The sequence below is a fragment of the Malaclemys terrapin genome, chromosome 1, assembly GCF_027887155.1.
Source record: "Malaclemys terrapin pileata isolate rMalTer1 chromosome 1, rMalTer1.hap1, whole genome shotgun sequence".
Taxonomy (NCBI): Eukaryota; Metazoa; Chordata; order Testudines; family Emydidae; genus Malaclemys; species Malaclemys terrapin.
In genome coordinates this window covers 83,565,876-83,581,592 of record NC_071505.1, presented here as the reverse complement: position 1 = coordinate 83,581,592, position 15,717 = coordinate 83,565,876, and the positions used below count along the sequence as shown (strand labels likewise).

The 15,717-nt window shown below is 41.6% G+C and overlaps 1 protein-coding gene across 3 annotated transcripts in view; it reads left to right on the top strand.

The window, feature by feature from the left end:
* Nucleotides 1–558: 558 nt before the first annotated feature.
* CDK17 (cyclin dependent kinase 17) overlaps nucleotides 559–15,717 on the top strand; it is a 167,361-nt gene continuing 152,202 nt past the window's right edge. The window contains exon 1 of one of the 3 annotated variants that reach the window (XM_054028505.1): nucleotides 559–918. The gene's annotated coding sequence lies outside the window, so the exon portion shown is untranslated. Of the gene's footprint in view, nucleotides 919–1,244; nucleotides 1,392–15,717 lie in introns of those variants that run through there. The other 2 variants (XM_054028525.1, XM_054028515.1) reach the window with 2 other exon arrangements.

Below are 15,717 nucleotides of genomic sequence, written 5' to 3'. Positions count from 1 at the left end.
GGTAGACCCTCTCTCCGCTATGTGTGTGTGAGGGGGGTATGGTGTTTAGGAGGGGTGGTGTGTGTGGGAGCTTGGAGCGGGGAAGCAATTTTCTAGGGTGTGCGGGGGGGATGTTTGGAGGGGAAACCCCTTTCCAGGAGGGGTGTCCGTGTAGGGAAGGCTCTATCTGTATGGGATGCGTGCGTGGGGGGATGGGGGGGGGGGAGGAAGCCCCTTTCCAGGGTGTGTATGTGGGGGGGAGCCCCTTTCCGGGGGGATGTGTACATGTGAGGGGAGGGTTGTGGGGAGACACGGGGGAAGCCCCTTTCCCTGGCGGGGGGGACCTTGTGTCCAGGCTGGGCGGGTTACACTTGCAGGTTTACAGCAGTAGCTGGAGCTGGCGGCTCGGCGCTCCCGGGGCCGGACGGGCTCTGCAGTGGCCGCCGCAGACACTAGGTGTCGCCCTGGCCCCGCTCTCCCTCGGCCCCTCCTGGGCTCCGGCTGCGCTGTCTGCGAGCGAGTCGCTGGAAGAGGCTGAAGCGCCGCAGCCGAGTGAGTCCCTGGCAGCCAGCCTCGCCCCGCAGCAGCGCGTCCCCAGCCCGCCCGCCCGTCCGCCAGCGCCGCGCCCCCGCTCGCAGCTCCCACCGGTGGCGAGCGACTCCCTGCCGAGGGCCGGCCTACGGGGGTGCTCGGGGGCGGCCGCCGGAGCGGGGTCGGGAGCCGCGGAGGCGGCGGCAGCGGCTCGGGGAGCAGCCATGTTGGAGAGGGGAGTAAAGTGACTCTCGGCTGGGAAGGGAAGCCGCCTGGGCGGAGGAAGCGGCTCTCGGGGCGGCGGAGCGAGGGGGCTCGGCTCCTGGAGGCGGCCGCGGCTGCCGCGCTTAGGAGGGGGAGGAACCGCCCCCTCCCCCGCTCCGGACCAGCGGAGACCCGGCACGGCTGGTGAGTTGGGGCTGCCCGTTGTCTCCTCTCCCCGGGGTGGGGGTCCCGCTCCCGGGGCTGAGCCGGGCCCGGCCCGAGGAAGGGGGCAGCCTTGGCCCTGGGTGGGGTAAAACTGGGCCCAGAGGGAGGGGAAGGGGGCTGGGCCTGGGACGGGCGAGGGGCTGTCAGAGCAGCGCCGGGGGCGACCAGGTGCCTACGTGGCTCTGCCCCCCGGCCGTGACCCCGTGGGGCGGGGGGGTGTCAGGGCCGCTCTGGGGGCGGGACAGGGTCGGGGTTACCGCCGCGGAGCCCCCGGCCCCTCCTGCGTTTCCGGGATGTGACTGCAGCAGGCAAGCGGCAGCCCCGCGGGGTAACACAAATAGGTCCCGGCGGCGGCCCCGCGGCTCCCTGAAGGCGATGCGAAGACACTGACTAGGGCAGCAAGGACGCGGCGGGATACTACCCCGTTGTGTGCGGGGCGTGGGGAGGGAAGGGTGAGTCCTGGTGCTGCTGCTAACCATTTTGAAACATTGAAGGCACAAGCAAGTTAGGCCTGACGGAAAAGTTGATTGTTGCCGTGAATGCCTCGTTCAGTGTCGCTGATGTGAATTTTATGCCTAAGCTCTCTCTCCTTCCCCCCATGAAAGATGTTTCTCACCTTGACAGCTCTTCTCCTCCAGCCCCCACACATATGACACATGCACTTACATTGCAGGGTTTTTTCTCCTCCTCCTCATTTTTTCCTTGACTAAACAGTGTTTTTGCCCTAAGCTTTGGGAAGGGTTTCCAAATGATAGGATATATGAACACTTATTGACCCTCAACGGCTGTGAATTCCCTCTCTTCCTCCCCTTCCTCTCTGGGGTTTGTAATATCGTAGATGCAGCCTGCGCAAAATAGCTCTTCTCCCACAAGAAAGGGGGAAACTACTTGGCATGAATCACATTATATTTTGTGGAAAGTCATCACACTTTATATAATAGAATTCACAGAAATGGATTAGCTGCTTCTCAAACAGTATTTTGCTGGCCTTGATCCCTTTTATCTCTCCTCTCTGCAACAATTTTGGTTGCTGTAGAGAATTTAAAAGTTGCTTTGAATTTGGTACTGTCCTTGGCACCTTGTTTATGACAGTTAACAATATTGCTAGTGTTGTGAGGAAAATCAGGCAGAGGCATATCATAGCCCAGGCCAAAGAATTCCTTTCAGAAACTCTGCATGCTTTCTCCCCCTGCCCCCACTTTATTCAAGGGTACAAGGTAACCCCCCCCCCACACACCTACCTTGTAGTCACTCAGATTTGGATTATGTGTTGGGGCGATAAATGTTCATGTAGCTTTTTTAATTTATTTATTTTTAATTGCATTCATTTGAGTTGGAGAGCTACTTGCCCTGAAATGGGAGGTTAAGAGCTTGGATGCTTTGGGGCAGATTAAAGCATTTATGGAAACTGGGACTTGGTACTAAATTTGGATTTATTTTTATATAAATATAGTTCAGAAAGTAAAGTAGATGATCTGGCATTGTATGCATTTAAGATATTAGATAATTTGAGATGTGCTTTATTGAAATCCCATGTTCTGACTTTGTGACACATCTGCATACTTTTGTTAATGACTGGAGACAAAACTATGTTTTGCCTAATTAACATTAAAATACCAAATATAATTAGATATTGAACTAAGTCTCTAAAAATAGTTTTGTATTTTTACTTGAAAGGACAATGTAATATATAGAAGTAGTTACCACATTAAGCTGGTAAAAGGTCATTAAACTTTCAGACCCCAAAACATACTTTTTATTTTGGTGTAACTGTTTAAATAGCATTGTTTTTTACAGGACAGACTGTGGATTATGAGATCTTCAATAAGGAGAACATGATATTTAGGTCCCTATCCTGCAAGCTGTTCTCCACACATGAGAACCTATCCCTGCAGAAAGCCCCACAGTAGTCAGTGGGGCTCTACTTGGGTACGGAGACTCCTCCACATGGAGTCCGCTTGCAGAACTGGACAAAATCATGACTAGAAAGTGAAGGGTTGTTTCATCTCTTCTATGGGTGGAGAATGTAGTGTCTTCGCTGACCTTTTATTATGTAAAACACTAGAGATAGTCTCTTTGCTAGTAATAAGCAAATATCTTCAAAATATTCTGGAGAATTCCATTTATGCATCCGAAGAAGTGGGCTGTAGTCCACGAAAGCTTATGCTCTAATAAATCTGTTAGTCTCTAAGGTGCCACAAGTACTCCTGTTCTTTTTGCGGATACAGACTAACACAGCTGCTACTCTGAAACCATTTATAACAGTTGAGAACAAAATTGCTTTGTTTTCTCAACCATCCGTGCTTTAATTTCTCCATAAATCTTATGAGTCTGAATAAACATGATTGCTGGTTAGTCTGATTATTAAGAGTTAATATTCTGTGTGATTATATTGATGAACAGTGGCACTTTTAGAGTAGAATTGTGCAGAATTTTTTTAAGTTGATTATCAGAATTTAAATCCTGCTCATTTCTTAAATTACTATCTGCTGCTGAAAGGAAAAACTAGGCTTTTAGTGTAGTGTTTTATTTTATTCACATCTGTTTCAATTGTCTTAATAAAACTAGGTTCAGTATAGTGTATTTAAACAGTCCAATCTGAAAAGTGCACCTTTCTTTTCATGATGGAAAAATAAAGGATTTATTCAGAGAATGGTAACCTGGAGAAGGATTCAATGAATTCACTTTATTAATCTCTGTTACACGAATGCTTTTTTTTCTTGTTTTCCCTTTTTGGTGAGAACATTGGAAACCAGGGGAATTTCACATACTTTTCAGCTTTTACTCAAGAACAGCTAAACAACTCTTTTAAAAAGCACATAGCTAATATCTTCTGCACTGAATGTTTAGTTCAAATGCAGTTTAAAAATGCACACTATTAGGTCCCAAACCCAGGATTTATCATGGAAATATTGTTCCTAGCTTAAACATTGTGGTAAACATTGTGTTTGTGCTATAAATCATTAAAAATGTTTATTTTCATTTATCCTAACTATAATTCTCTGTCCTCTTCTCCATGTCAGATAACTTTCTTGACACGTGTTAATGAAGGTTGAGATGACACTTAAGTGTTTCTGTTAAAGCCCCTAGGGTTTATAAATATATTGTAAAAACATTGCTCTACTTAAAAACATGGTATAAAATGCATTTGGCCAAGAAGTTCCAGGAACTTAATGAAATATGTCTGTGCTTCCTAGCTGCTGCTTGCCTGTGGGGTGAGCTTTGATGCCCCATTGGCCAAAACTTCACATTTACACTTGAAACTAAATAATCCTCTGTACTTAAATCAATACACATCTGTCATCTTGACTAAACTGCCTGAATAATAGCTCTAGCAGATGTTAGTTTCCTCCTCTCTTGTGAAGGGAGGTGATAACTTCAAAGCTCAGTTGAAACCACTTAAATAAGAAAACTTCTAGACAATAATCTAAGCCCCAAAACATTCTTTGGTTGTGATATTTAACCATTGATGTTGACTCTTGCAATGTGGGGGGAAAGGCCATAATTAAACTCAGCTTGCCAATTCAGTGCACAAGCATATTTATACTTCCACTTAACTTTATTGGAAAGCGGTACTATTATTGGAGTGAAGTGTGAAGTCATACAAGAATACAGTTGCATTTTTAGAACTAGGACCAGGCAGAGTAGTAGATATTTATAGAGTTTACGGCCAGAAGAGTCCACTAGATCATCTAGTCTGACCTGCTGTATGTCACAGGTGATCGACGCCACCCAGCATCCGCACACTAAACCCAACAACCAACATTAGACGAAAGTATTATAGGCCACAGGAGACTAAACTGTTATGTGCCACAGGCAGTGAATAGGACATATCGAGGTGCACTGATGCTCTTAGTCAGTCTGGAAGCATAACTGTGTTGTTCATATGGAATTATGGAAACTAGAGATGGAAAAGACCAATTAAGTCATTTAATCATCCACCTGCCAATGTAGAATTATTTTCCTTGGAGATGATTTAGTACTTAGATCCTGTCAGTATTGGAGAACGAACCATACCAATACAAAATTCTCTGCTATATTTAGGTGTTTGAGTTCTAACACAATTTTTTTAATTGATTAGAAAATTTGGTTCAGTATGGAATAGTATATTAACATAGGTCTTGAAAAGTAACAAAGGAGCTTGGAGGAACTGATCTGAGGAAAGTTTAGAAACTCAGTGGATGGCTTGGTCAGGCAACACCTGGGCATGAGACAGGGAAAGAAAAGGAGAGATAATTGTCTACCTACCATAATCTGAAAAGTAAAAATACCAATTATGAATGGGAGTATAATTGGGCATAATGGAATGAAATTATGCAAGGGAAAACTTGATTAAAATTACGAAAGTTTCTAAATAAAAATATTTTGGGGGTTTTCTAAAAAACATAACTATGCCTCAGCATGGGTCTTTGTGTTCTAACTTCTTTTCTGCCAATGTGGATTAAAAAAAACATTGTACTATAATCATGTTGGGGGGACAGGCTGGTCTTGAAGAAGGTCTTAATCTGTTGTTTTTTAGAAAGATGTTTGGCTTTATCATTTATGAAACAGTTTTTTTGGTTTTTGTTTTACAAGAGAAATACAAAAGCTAATGCAACGAACAGAACAGTTAAATACAATTATGATGATGATGATAAAGGAATGCTAGCATACAAGCCCTATTGCTTTATGCTTTTAGTTTTTCCTTTTTCTACTGTAAGCAGGCCTTAATGGATGTTGCAATTAGGAATTTTTCTTATGTTCTCCCTTCTTTTGTTTTACTTTTAATCCATTGCTTGCAGTTATACTCCTGCACGCACTCCCTGTTGGTGTTTTCAAATACTGGTAGAACAGTTACCATCTCTCATCACCTTACCCTCACACAGCTGATGTATGGTTGTTATAAACACATGTAGGCCCTGATCCTGGATTTACATATGTTCTTAATGTCAATGAGAATAACCACATGCTTAAAGTTAAGTATGTGCATAACTGTGTTTGCAAGATCATGACCTTTGCTTCTCAGGAGTATTATAGATTAGGGAAATTTGCAGTGTGTCATTACACTGAAGTTGTTACAACACTGCAAATTTCCATAATCTAAATAGCGTTTCTTCAGAAACTAATTTCTTCAAGCATTTTGTTGCTCTTCTCTGAATTCTGTTTGATTTTTCTGATATAGATTCATAGATTCATAGATTCTAGGACTGGAAGGGACCTCGAGAGGTCATCGAGTCCAGTCCCCTGCCCGCATGGCAGGACCAAATACTGCCTAGACCATCCCTAGTAGACATTTATCTAACCTACCCTTAAATATCTCCAGAGACGGAGATTCCACAACCTCCCTAGGCAATTTGTTCCAGTGTTTAACCACCCTGACAGTTAGGAACTTTTTCCTAATGTCCAATCTAGACCTCCCTTGCTGCAGTTTAAACCCATTGTTTCTGGTTCTATCCTTAGAGGCTAAGGTGAACAAGTTCTCTCCCTCCTCCTTATGACACCCTTTTATATACCTGAAAACTGCTATCATGTCCCCTCTCAGTCTTCTCTTTTCCAAACTAAACAAACCCAATTCTTTCAGCCTTCCTTCATAGGTCATGTTCTCAAGACCTTTAATCATTCTTGTTGCTCTTCTTTGGACCCTTTCCAGTTTCTCCACATCTTTTTTAAAATGCGGCGCCCAGAACTGGACACAATACTCCAGCTGAGGCCTAACCAGAGCAGAGTAGAGCGGAAGAATGACTTCTCGTGTCTTGCTCACAACACACCTGTTAATGCATCCCAGAATCATGTTTGCTTTGTTTGCAACAGCATCACACTGTTGACTCATATTTAGCTTGTGGTCCACTATAACCCCTAGATCCCTTTCTGCCGTACTCCTTCCTAGACAGTCTTTTCCCATTCTGTATGTGTGAAATTGATTTTTCCTTCCTAAGTGGAGCACTTTGCATTTGTCTTTGTTAAACTTCATCCTGTTTAACTCAGACCATTTCTCCAATTTGTCCAGATCATTTTGAATTATGACCCTGTCCTCCAAAGTAGTTGCAATCCCTCCCAGTTTGGTATCATCCGCAAACTTAATAAGCGTACTTTCTATGCCAATATCTAAGTCGTTGATGAAGATATTGAACAGAGCCGGTCCCAAAACAGACCCCTGCGGTACCCCACTCGTTACGCCTTCAGGTGCCCTCATCTGTTTGTGTTTTATTTAGCTTTAAACCCCAAACATGTCTATTCAATAATCTTTAGGAACCTTAACAACTAATCATAAACTGGAAGGGACCTCGGGAGGTCCAGTCCCCTGCACTCAAGGCAGGACTAAGTATTATCTAGACCATCCCTGACAGGTGTTTGTCTAACCTGCTCATAAAAATCCCCAATGATGGAGATTCCACAACCTCCATAGGCAATTTATTCCAATGCTTAACCACTCTGCCAGTTAGGAAGTTTTTCCTAATGTCCAACCCTAACGGCCCTTGCTGCAATTTAAGCCCATTGCTTCTTGTCCTATCCTCAGAGGTTAAGAAGAACAACTTTTCTCCCTCCTCCGTGTAACAACCTTTTATGTACTGGAAAACTGTTATCATGTCCCCTCTCGGTCTTCTCATCTCCAGACTAAACAAACCCAGTTTTTTCAATCTTCCCTCATAAGTCATGTTTTCTAGACCTTTAATCATTTTTGTTGCTCTTCTCTGGACTTTCTCCAATTTGTCCACATCTTTCCTGTGGCGCCCAGAACTGGACACGATACTTCAGTTGAGGCCTAATCAGCATGGAGTAGAGCAGAAGAATTACTTCTTGTGTCTTGCTTATAATACTCCTGCTAATACATCCCAGAATGAGGTTTGCTTTTTTTGCAACAGCGTTACACTGTTGACTCATATTTAGCTTGTGATCCACTATGACCCCCCAGATCCCTTTCCGCAGTACTCCTTCCTAGGCAGTCATTTCCCATGTTGTATGTGTGCAACTGATTGTTCCTTCCTAAGTGGAGTACTTTGCATTTGTCCTTATTGAATTTCATCCTATTTACTTCAGACCATTTCTCCAGTTTGTCCAGATCACTTTAGTTTAATCTTGTCCTCCAAACCACTTGCAACCCCTCCCATCTTGGTATTGTCCGCAAACTTTATAAGTGTACTCTTTATACCTGAATCTAAATCATTGATGAAGATATTGAACAGAACAGAACCCAGAACCGATCCCTGCGGGACCCCACTCGTTATGCCCTTCCAGCATGACTGTGAACCACTGATAAATTACTCTCTGGGACCTATTTTCCAACCAGTTATGCACCCACCTTATAGTAGCTCTATCTAGGTTGTATTTCCCTAGTTTGTTTACGAGAAGGTTGTGCGAGACAGTATCAAAAGCCTTACTAAAGTCAAGCTATACCACATCTACCACTTCCCCCCATCCACAAGACTTGTTAACCTGATAGCTTTCTTTGACAGGATGGTTTGACATGATTTGTTCTTGACAAATCCATGCTGACTGCTATTTATCACCTTATTATCTTCTAGGTGTTTGAAAATTGATTGCATAATTATTTGCTCCATTATCTTTCTGGGTATAGAAGTTAAGATGACTGGTCTGTAATTCCCCGGGTTGTCCTTATTTCCCTTTTTATAGATGGGCACTGTATTTGCCCTTTTCCAGTCTTCTAGAATGTCTGCCGTCTTCCATGACTTTTCAAAGATAATTGCTAATGGCTCAGATATCTCCTCAGACAGTTCCTTGAGTATTCCAGGATGCATTTCATCAGGCCCTGGGGATTTGAAAACATCTAACTTGTCAAAAATTACTTAGACTTGTTCTTTCCCTATATTAGACTCTGATCCTACCTCTTTTTCACTGGTGTTCACTATGTTAGACATCCAATTGCCACCAACCTTCTTCATGAAAATGGAAACAAAGAAGTCATTAGACACCTCTGCCATTTCCACATTTTCTATTATTATCTTTCCCCCCTCATTGAATAACGGGCCTACTCTGCCCTGAAGTACATTGTAATGAAGTGTACGATAATGGGTTGCCAGGTTGGTGTTTGCTACAGAATACCAAATCACACTAAGGAACAGGATGACCAACTCATAACCATCTGTGTGTAACATGTAAGGAAAAAAGTTGCCATATTATGGGGGATTTCAATCTGAATGACATATGTTGAAGGTGTCCTCATATTGCCAATACTAAATCATCCTTGGAATTTCTAAGAAGTATAGATGACAGTTTTCTAACTTAAAAAATGTTGTATCCATCACAGGGGAATTGTATGTTAGACCTAATTCTGACTGATAAAGAAGAATTGATCACAGAGCTAAAAGTTAGTGGTTGCTTAGGTGCAAGTGATCATGATTTGATTACATTTGTTATAGTTAGTGGTTGCTTAGGTGCAAGTGATCATGATTTGATTACATTTGTTATATATAAACACAATCAAGTCCAAACCAGTCACATATATACTTAGTGCTTTAAAGATGCTAATATCACAAAGCTGAAAACAACTATGAATAAAATCAAGTGGGAGAAAGAACTTAAACAGAAAAATGTGAATGATAATTGGGCACAGTTTAAGAACATTTTACCAGAGTCCCAAAAAGCCACAATTGCGAGAGAAGGCTACACTAGTTAAAAAAACAGCCTGGTTTAGGGGAGAAGTGAAGGCAGCTATATAAAAGCAAATATAAATAAAGGAACGTTGATAGCAGTGAATATTAATTAGAGGATAGGAACTGAAGAAAATGGATTAGGGAAGCAAAAATACACAAGGACCTGGAAGAAAATAAAAACTCATTACTGACCAAATTTACAGATGTCACAGAGATGGGGGTATTGTAAATAATGAAAAGGACAAGTTACTGATCCAGATAAATGATCCAGATTGCTTTGTAAGCTGGGCACAACCAAACAATATGTTTTGCATTATGGCCAAAATGTAAAGTAATACATATAGATCCAGAAATTGGACGCCATACTTAACGGGTGTGATCCTTGGATGTATACACAGGAATATGGATTAATAGTAGAGAGGTTAAATTCATATGCATTTGGCAGTGATCTGACCGCTACTGGAATTCTGTAGCTGGTTCTGGAGTCCACAATTCAAAAAGAATGTTGAAAAATTGTAGATACTTCAGAGAATGATTAAAGAATTGGAAAAATGACTGATAATGAACGATCTAATGAACTCAGGCTATTTATTTTATCAAAAAGAAGGTTAAGGAGTGATTTATCTCTGTAAGTACCGAAATGGGGAATAATAATTTGATAATAGAGGGATCTTCAGTCTATCAGAAAAGATATGTTAAGATCCAGTGTCTGGAAGTGGAAGCTAGACAAATTTAAATTAAAAATAAGGTGCAACTTTTTAACAGTGAGGGTAATTAACCATTGGAACAATTTACTAAGGGTTATGGGTGGATTCTCAATCACTGGAAAATTGTTAATGAAGATTGGATTTCTAAAAAAATATATGGTCTAGTTCAAACCGCAATGAAATGAGGGAAATCCTATGGCCTATATTATGCAGAAGGTCAGGTTAGATTGTGGTACCTTCTGGTCTTTATAATCTGTGGAAAAATAACATTCCTACCTAGAAGCATAAAATACTTGTTTTCTGGCCTCACATCAACTCAGCATCTAGTAAATCAAAGCAACAGTAAAACCCCTTTCACCTTCTCCTTTGGTAACATACCTTCAACATTATCCCTTCCCCCAGCCTGCTTCCCCCCCTCTACCCCCACCCCAAACTCTGTTAAGTGGCTTTTATAGCATGCCTGGAAAGTTATCACATTTGTGTTATTTTGGATGAAAGGAGAGAATAAGTTCTAGGGTGGGCTCTTACAAAGAATACCCACCTATCTTAACTGCTGTTTTGCTATGCCTTAGAGAGGCCTATTCTCTCTCTGGTCTGTGATGGGATACTGCTTCTGCGGTCAAAATTGTATTGGCTTTTTTTGTATGGCATCACATTGCAAGATCACATCTAAATTGCTATCCACATTACTATCATTAATTTCCAATTAATTCCCTCCCATGATTCTTTTTTCCCCTCTTACATGTTAAATAGCACTTTTTCATGTTGAATTTTATTTTATTTCCTGCTCAAATTTCTAACCTCTGGAAGTCCTTTTGCATACTTTCTCTGTCCACACTTGAATTAAGAGTTATTGAACACATTATTATGTTAATTTACATCAATGTTTTTGTAAGCAGAGAGGGATTCCAGCCCAGCTTCAAAACAAATGCATATAAGCTAAATAGAGTCAGAATTTACTCACTAAGGAATAACCCCTGATCTTAGTGGGAGAGAGCAGAAAATGACATCCTCCCTTCCTAAGACAGGCACCTGATATGGGCTGGGGACAAACAATCCTTCTACCCAAAAAGGTGCCTGCACTGCTCTTGGGTAGGAATGGAGGTAAGTTAGTGAAGTGGGGACAGAAGGGGATTTCTGCAGCCTGTAGAATCCAAGGGGTAGATCCTCGGTATACATTTGTCATGGTTTCTTTAAAGTCAGTTGAAGATTGCTACAGTTCAGCATAACTGCATCTGTATTTCCCTTCAGTGGTTTAGCAAAGGTACACTCTCTCGTCTTCCAGCTTACTAGCCATTGCTGAGTGGAGATCTGTGTGTGTCTCCCTTCAGACTGGTATTTCCAGGCCGCACAGTTCTCTGCCTTCCCTGTGTAATCCCAGCACAGAGAGGTTGCTCAGGGACACCTGCTTGCGTTCTCTTCAGAGATGGTTAACAGGTGTAATTGCTACAGTTATAAGGTACCACACACCACTTTCTACGCGAGCCTACTTAATCAATACAGAGAAAACAAATAAAAAATAAGAAATAACCTACACACATGTTAATAAGTTTACCAGAATTAACCCCAACCCTTACATTAATTGTGTCAGGAGCAGTCTTTCAACTCCCCACCCAAGAGGATTCCTTTGTGGTCATAAGTTCATCACAGCTCTAGCTCAGAACAAGCACTCAGTCCTTCCAGCCCTACCCTAAGGATTGGGGGCCCTCAGTGGACCAGGGATCCTGTTAGTTTGCTGTAGGGTGACCAGATGGGATGAAGAAAATATTGGGACACTTGGAGTGGGGGGGAGGGGAGGAGTCTCACCGGCGGAGGGGAAAAAAAAAGTGGAGTCCTGCCGGCGGAGCAAAAAAAAAAAAAAAACCCAGTGCGAAATATTGGGACAAACATTGGTCGGGATGCGGGACAAACGCCTAAATATCGGGACAGTCCCGATAAAATCCATCCTAGTTTGCTGGATCAGGAAAAAGGCCATGAGCTAGTTTAAAACCAGGCTATTTAGCCAAAACCCTTTCTTTGTCTTTTGGTCTCGGGAGAATTCAGTTTGATCTAGTATATGCATACCTGTGTGTGTGTGTGTGTGTGTGTGTCTTCAAAGGATGGATCATTTAGGAAATACGTTAGCATCCCCACTACCTACTAGAGAAGGAACATAAAATGCCACAACTCATACACGATTACTTTTTTAATGCAATGAAACCCAAAGGTGTTAACCCTAAGTCAGTAAGGTTTAACTTAATTCAGTGAAGTTCATTCAGTATATTGCAGGAAATTGTCAGTCTGTTACAAAGACAATTTACACCAGCTGAAGGTAGGCCCCCAGCTGTCCATACCGATAATGTTTCTCTGTCCCACAGCTGCTTCTCTCTTCAGCAGCTGTCCTTTCTGCTCCTGCTTTTTACAGGAGTACTATATATGCTATGATGTTTGGGATGGAGTCTTCGGAGGCTCCCTCATAGCAGCTGCAGGGCTCCTGTTGATGCAATATATCCTGCCTCCAAAGTTTTCAAAACATATAACTGAGACTTGTTCCCTTAAAAAAAAAACAAAGTGAAAGTATGGGACATAGCAATCTTTCAAGGCTCAGCATGCCTTCAGTAGGTTTTGAACTTGGATAACTGCACTAAAACGAAACTGGGTGAGTGTGCATTTCCTGTGGTTGTGTGTGAATGAGGTTTGCAAAATGAGTTTGGGAAAAACAGTAGTATGAAAATACCTTGCAAGGCCTGTTATTAAAATGAAAGGACAATTTCCTGAATAGTTGTTGATGCAAAATTTAATATATAACTCTAAAGAGTTGAAAGTATTTTAATAACCTAAAATATTATATTAGTACAGTTATGGGTGACGTCATGATATAACATAATTAAAACATTCAAAATATCCAGGAACTAAAAAGTACTTGTTTGTTTTTTCTCAGTTTCATTTAGTAAAGCTCTGGAGTAGAGCTCATATCTAACATACAACACAAATCTTTTAACAAATGTTTTGATCTGCTTTAGTTGTGCAGTCTGGCTATGTCTAGTAACATTACCCAGGGTATAATTTGGACCGTTGAACTGCTGTGTCCCCTCAATTCTCCAACCTGGGGTGTTCTTTTATAGTGCTTTGCAGTGAGCGCTACCACTCCTGGTTTGCTCTCACACAGCTTCCAGCATATAAATTACTCCCAGATATTGTACAGTAGAACCTCAGAGTTAACAAACACCAGAGTTACGAACTGACCGGTCAATCACACACCTCATTGGAACTGAAAGTAAGCAATCTGGCAGCAGAGAACACCTCCCCACCCAAAAAAAAGCAAGCAAATACTGGAGAGTACAATACTGCATTACATATAAACCACTAAAAAATAAAGGGAAAGTTTAAAAAAAGGATTTGACAGGTAAGGGAACTGTTTCTGTGCTTGTTTCGTTTAAATTAAGATGGTTAATGGATCTTAATGGATAAGATGGTTAGATGGTTAAAAGCAGCATTTGTCTTCTGCATAAGAAAGTTTTAAAGCTGTATTAAGTCAATATTCAGTTGTAAACTTTTGAAAGAACAACCATAACGTTTTGTTCAGGGTTAAGAATATTTCAGAGTTACGAACAACCTCCATTCCCAAGGTGTTCGTAACTCTGAGGTTCTACTGTATGAGTGCGATAGCCAGCCACTCTTAAATTATACTGCAGAGCAACACCAGCAAATTCCAACTCCCGAACTTCCCCAGAAATGTACATCTTGTACTGCCCGTCTCTCTCCTGGATAATACAAGCTCATACAAAATTCATCATTTTATTAATAGAAAATGATATGCACAAGTCCTGTTATCCCAAACAGTTCAGTCCACACTGGTTTAGATTAAAACAATAAAACAAATGTATTAACTACAGAAAGATAGATTTTAAGTGGCGACAAGTAATGAGGCATAAAAGTCAAAATTGGTTACAAGAAAATAAAAGTAAAGTGCAATTAAGGCCTAACTTAACAAGCTAAATGGATTCAAAGCAACGCTCTCTCTCACCGCGTGTTTCGGTAGTCTTACTGGCTGTGAATTTATTTCAGTCAGCATCGCTTCCCAGTCCAATACTGCTTCCTTTGTTCTTCAGGTGTTGGGGAAGTCATGGGTAGAGCGAAAGGGAGAGGGCATCTGCTCTCCCTTTTTATAGTTCTTTTCTTCGAGAATCATCTCCAGATAAGGTTCAGGAGACAAAGTCTGTGTAGATGGGAACCACAAGCTGTTTCTTTGTCAAGATGTAGATTTTTCATTCACACTCTCTTTCTGCCAAAGAATGGCCACTTAACCAGGTGATGGTCCATTTGATTTTGTTGACTCCTGACTGAGGTGTCAGCCTTTTGTCTCTGGGGAACTGGTGTGTGACTGCTCTCTAGACTGGAAATATGTCTTAGTAATATCATGCAGTAGAATCTTATAACTTTACATACAATGTTGCCACACATATTTTATCATGACAATATTGCTCAGCAAATTATGAGTTTTCAAATGATACCTCACAAGGCATACTTTGTACATAATTTATCATAGTCCTAAAAAAGGGATAAACATAGGGGTACAGACTGTTAGTCTACAGAGCCCATGGCAGTGAACCTCCCAGCCCAGGTCAACAGACTGGGGTTTGTGGGGCTTATGCTACTGCTCTAAAAATAGCTGTGTAGACAGTGCTTTGAAGTTGCAGCTCAGGCTCTGAAGCCAGCCCACCTCCGTAGGTTTGAGAGCCTGAGCTCCAGCCCACACCATGACCTCAAAGCACTGTCTACTCACCTATTTTTAGAGCACTAGCGTGAGCCCTGCAAACCCAAATCTGTCAACCTGGGCTGGGAAGCTTCCTGTTGCGAGCTGCGTAGATGTATCCTGTGACATGACTTTCAGTAGTTAATAGAGCTTTCATTGGTTAGTAGTTCCTTGAATATAATTGAATATATATGTATAGTGTGTATAAAGATACGGGAGGCAGAGAATACATTTTGAAATTATAAAGTCCACTTGATTGTTAATGTACCACTATCAGACTCTGAAATTTAATTTTCTTATATACCAAAGTGAAGCTGAATCCTTAATTTAAAATTCAGAAATAAAAATAATAAACATGCTGCCAAGTCATAGTAAAGGTGGTGGTCATACATCTTAAGCTGGAAAAAAATTAACCAACCAAATCCTCCTATGTCCATAAGTTTAAGGCATTGTAAGAATAAATTGGTCATGGCTTCCATCTGTATCAGGTTCTAGTTGCAGCAAACAGTAACCTGGTATTTAAATAATTGAATGGGAGGGAAGTCTCTTTCTCAAATACTATACACAAATTAAAGATTGATCATGAATCTTTAAACAATTATTATCTTAAACTGAAATTATTTTAAATAACATTTTAGTGTTTTCTGAGTAAATGCACAACGGATCAGCTGGTATAACGTGGCCCTCCCTCCCCCTCCATTTTACTTCAGGAGGTGGGAACCCAAGCACAGGCCTATAGTGCCTA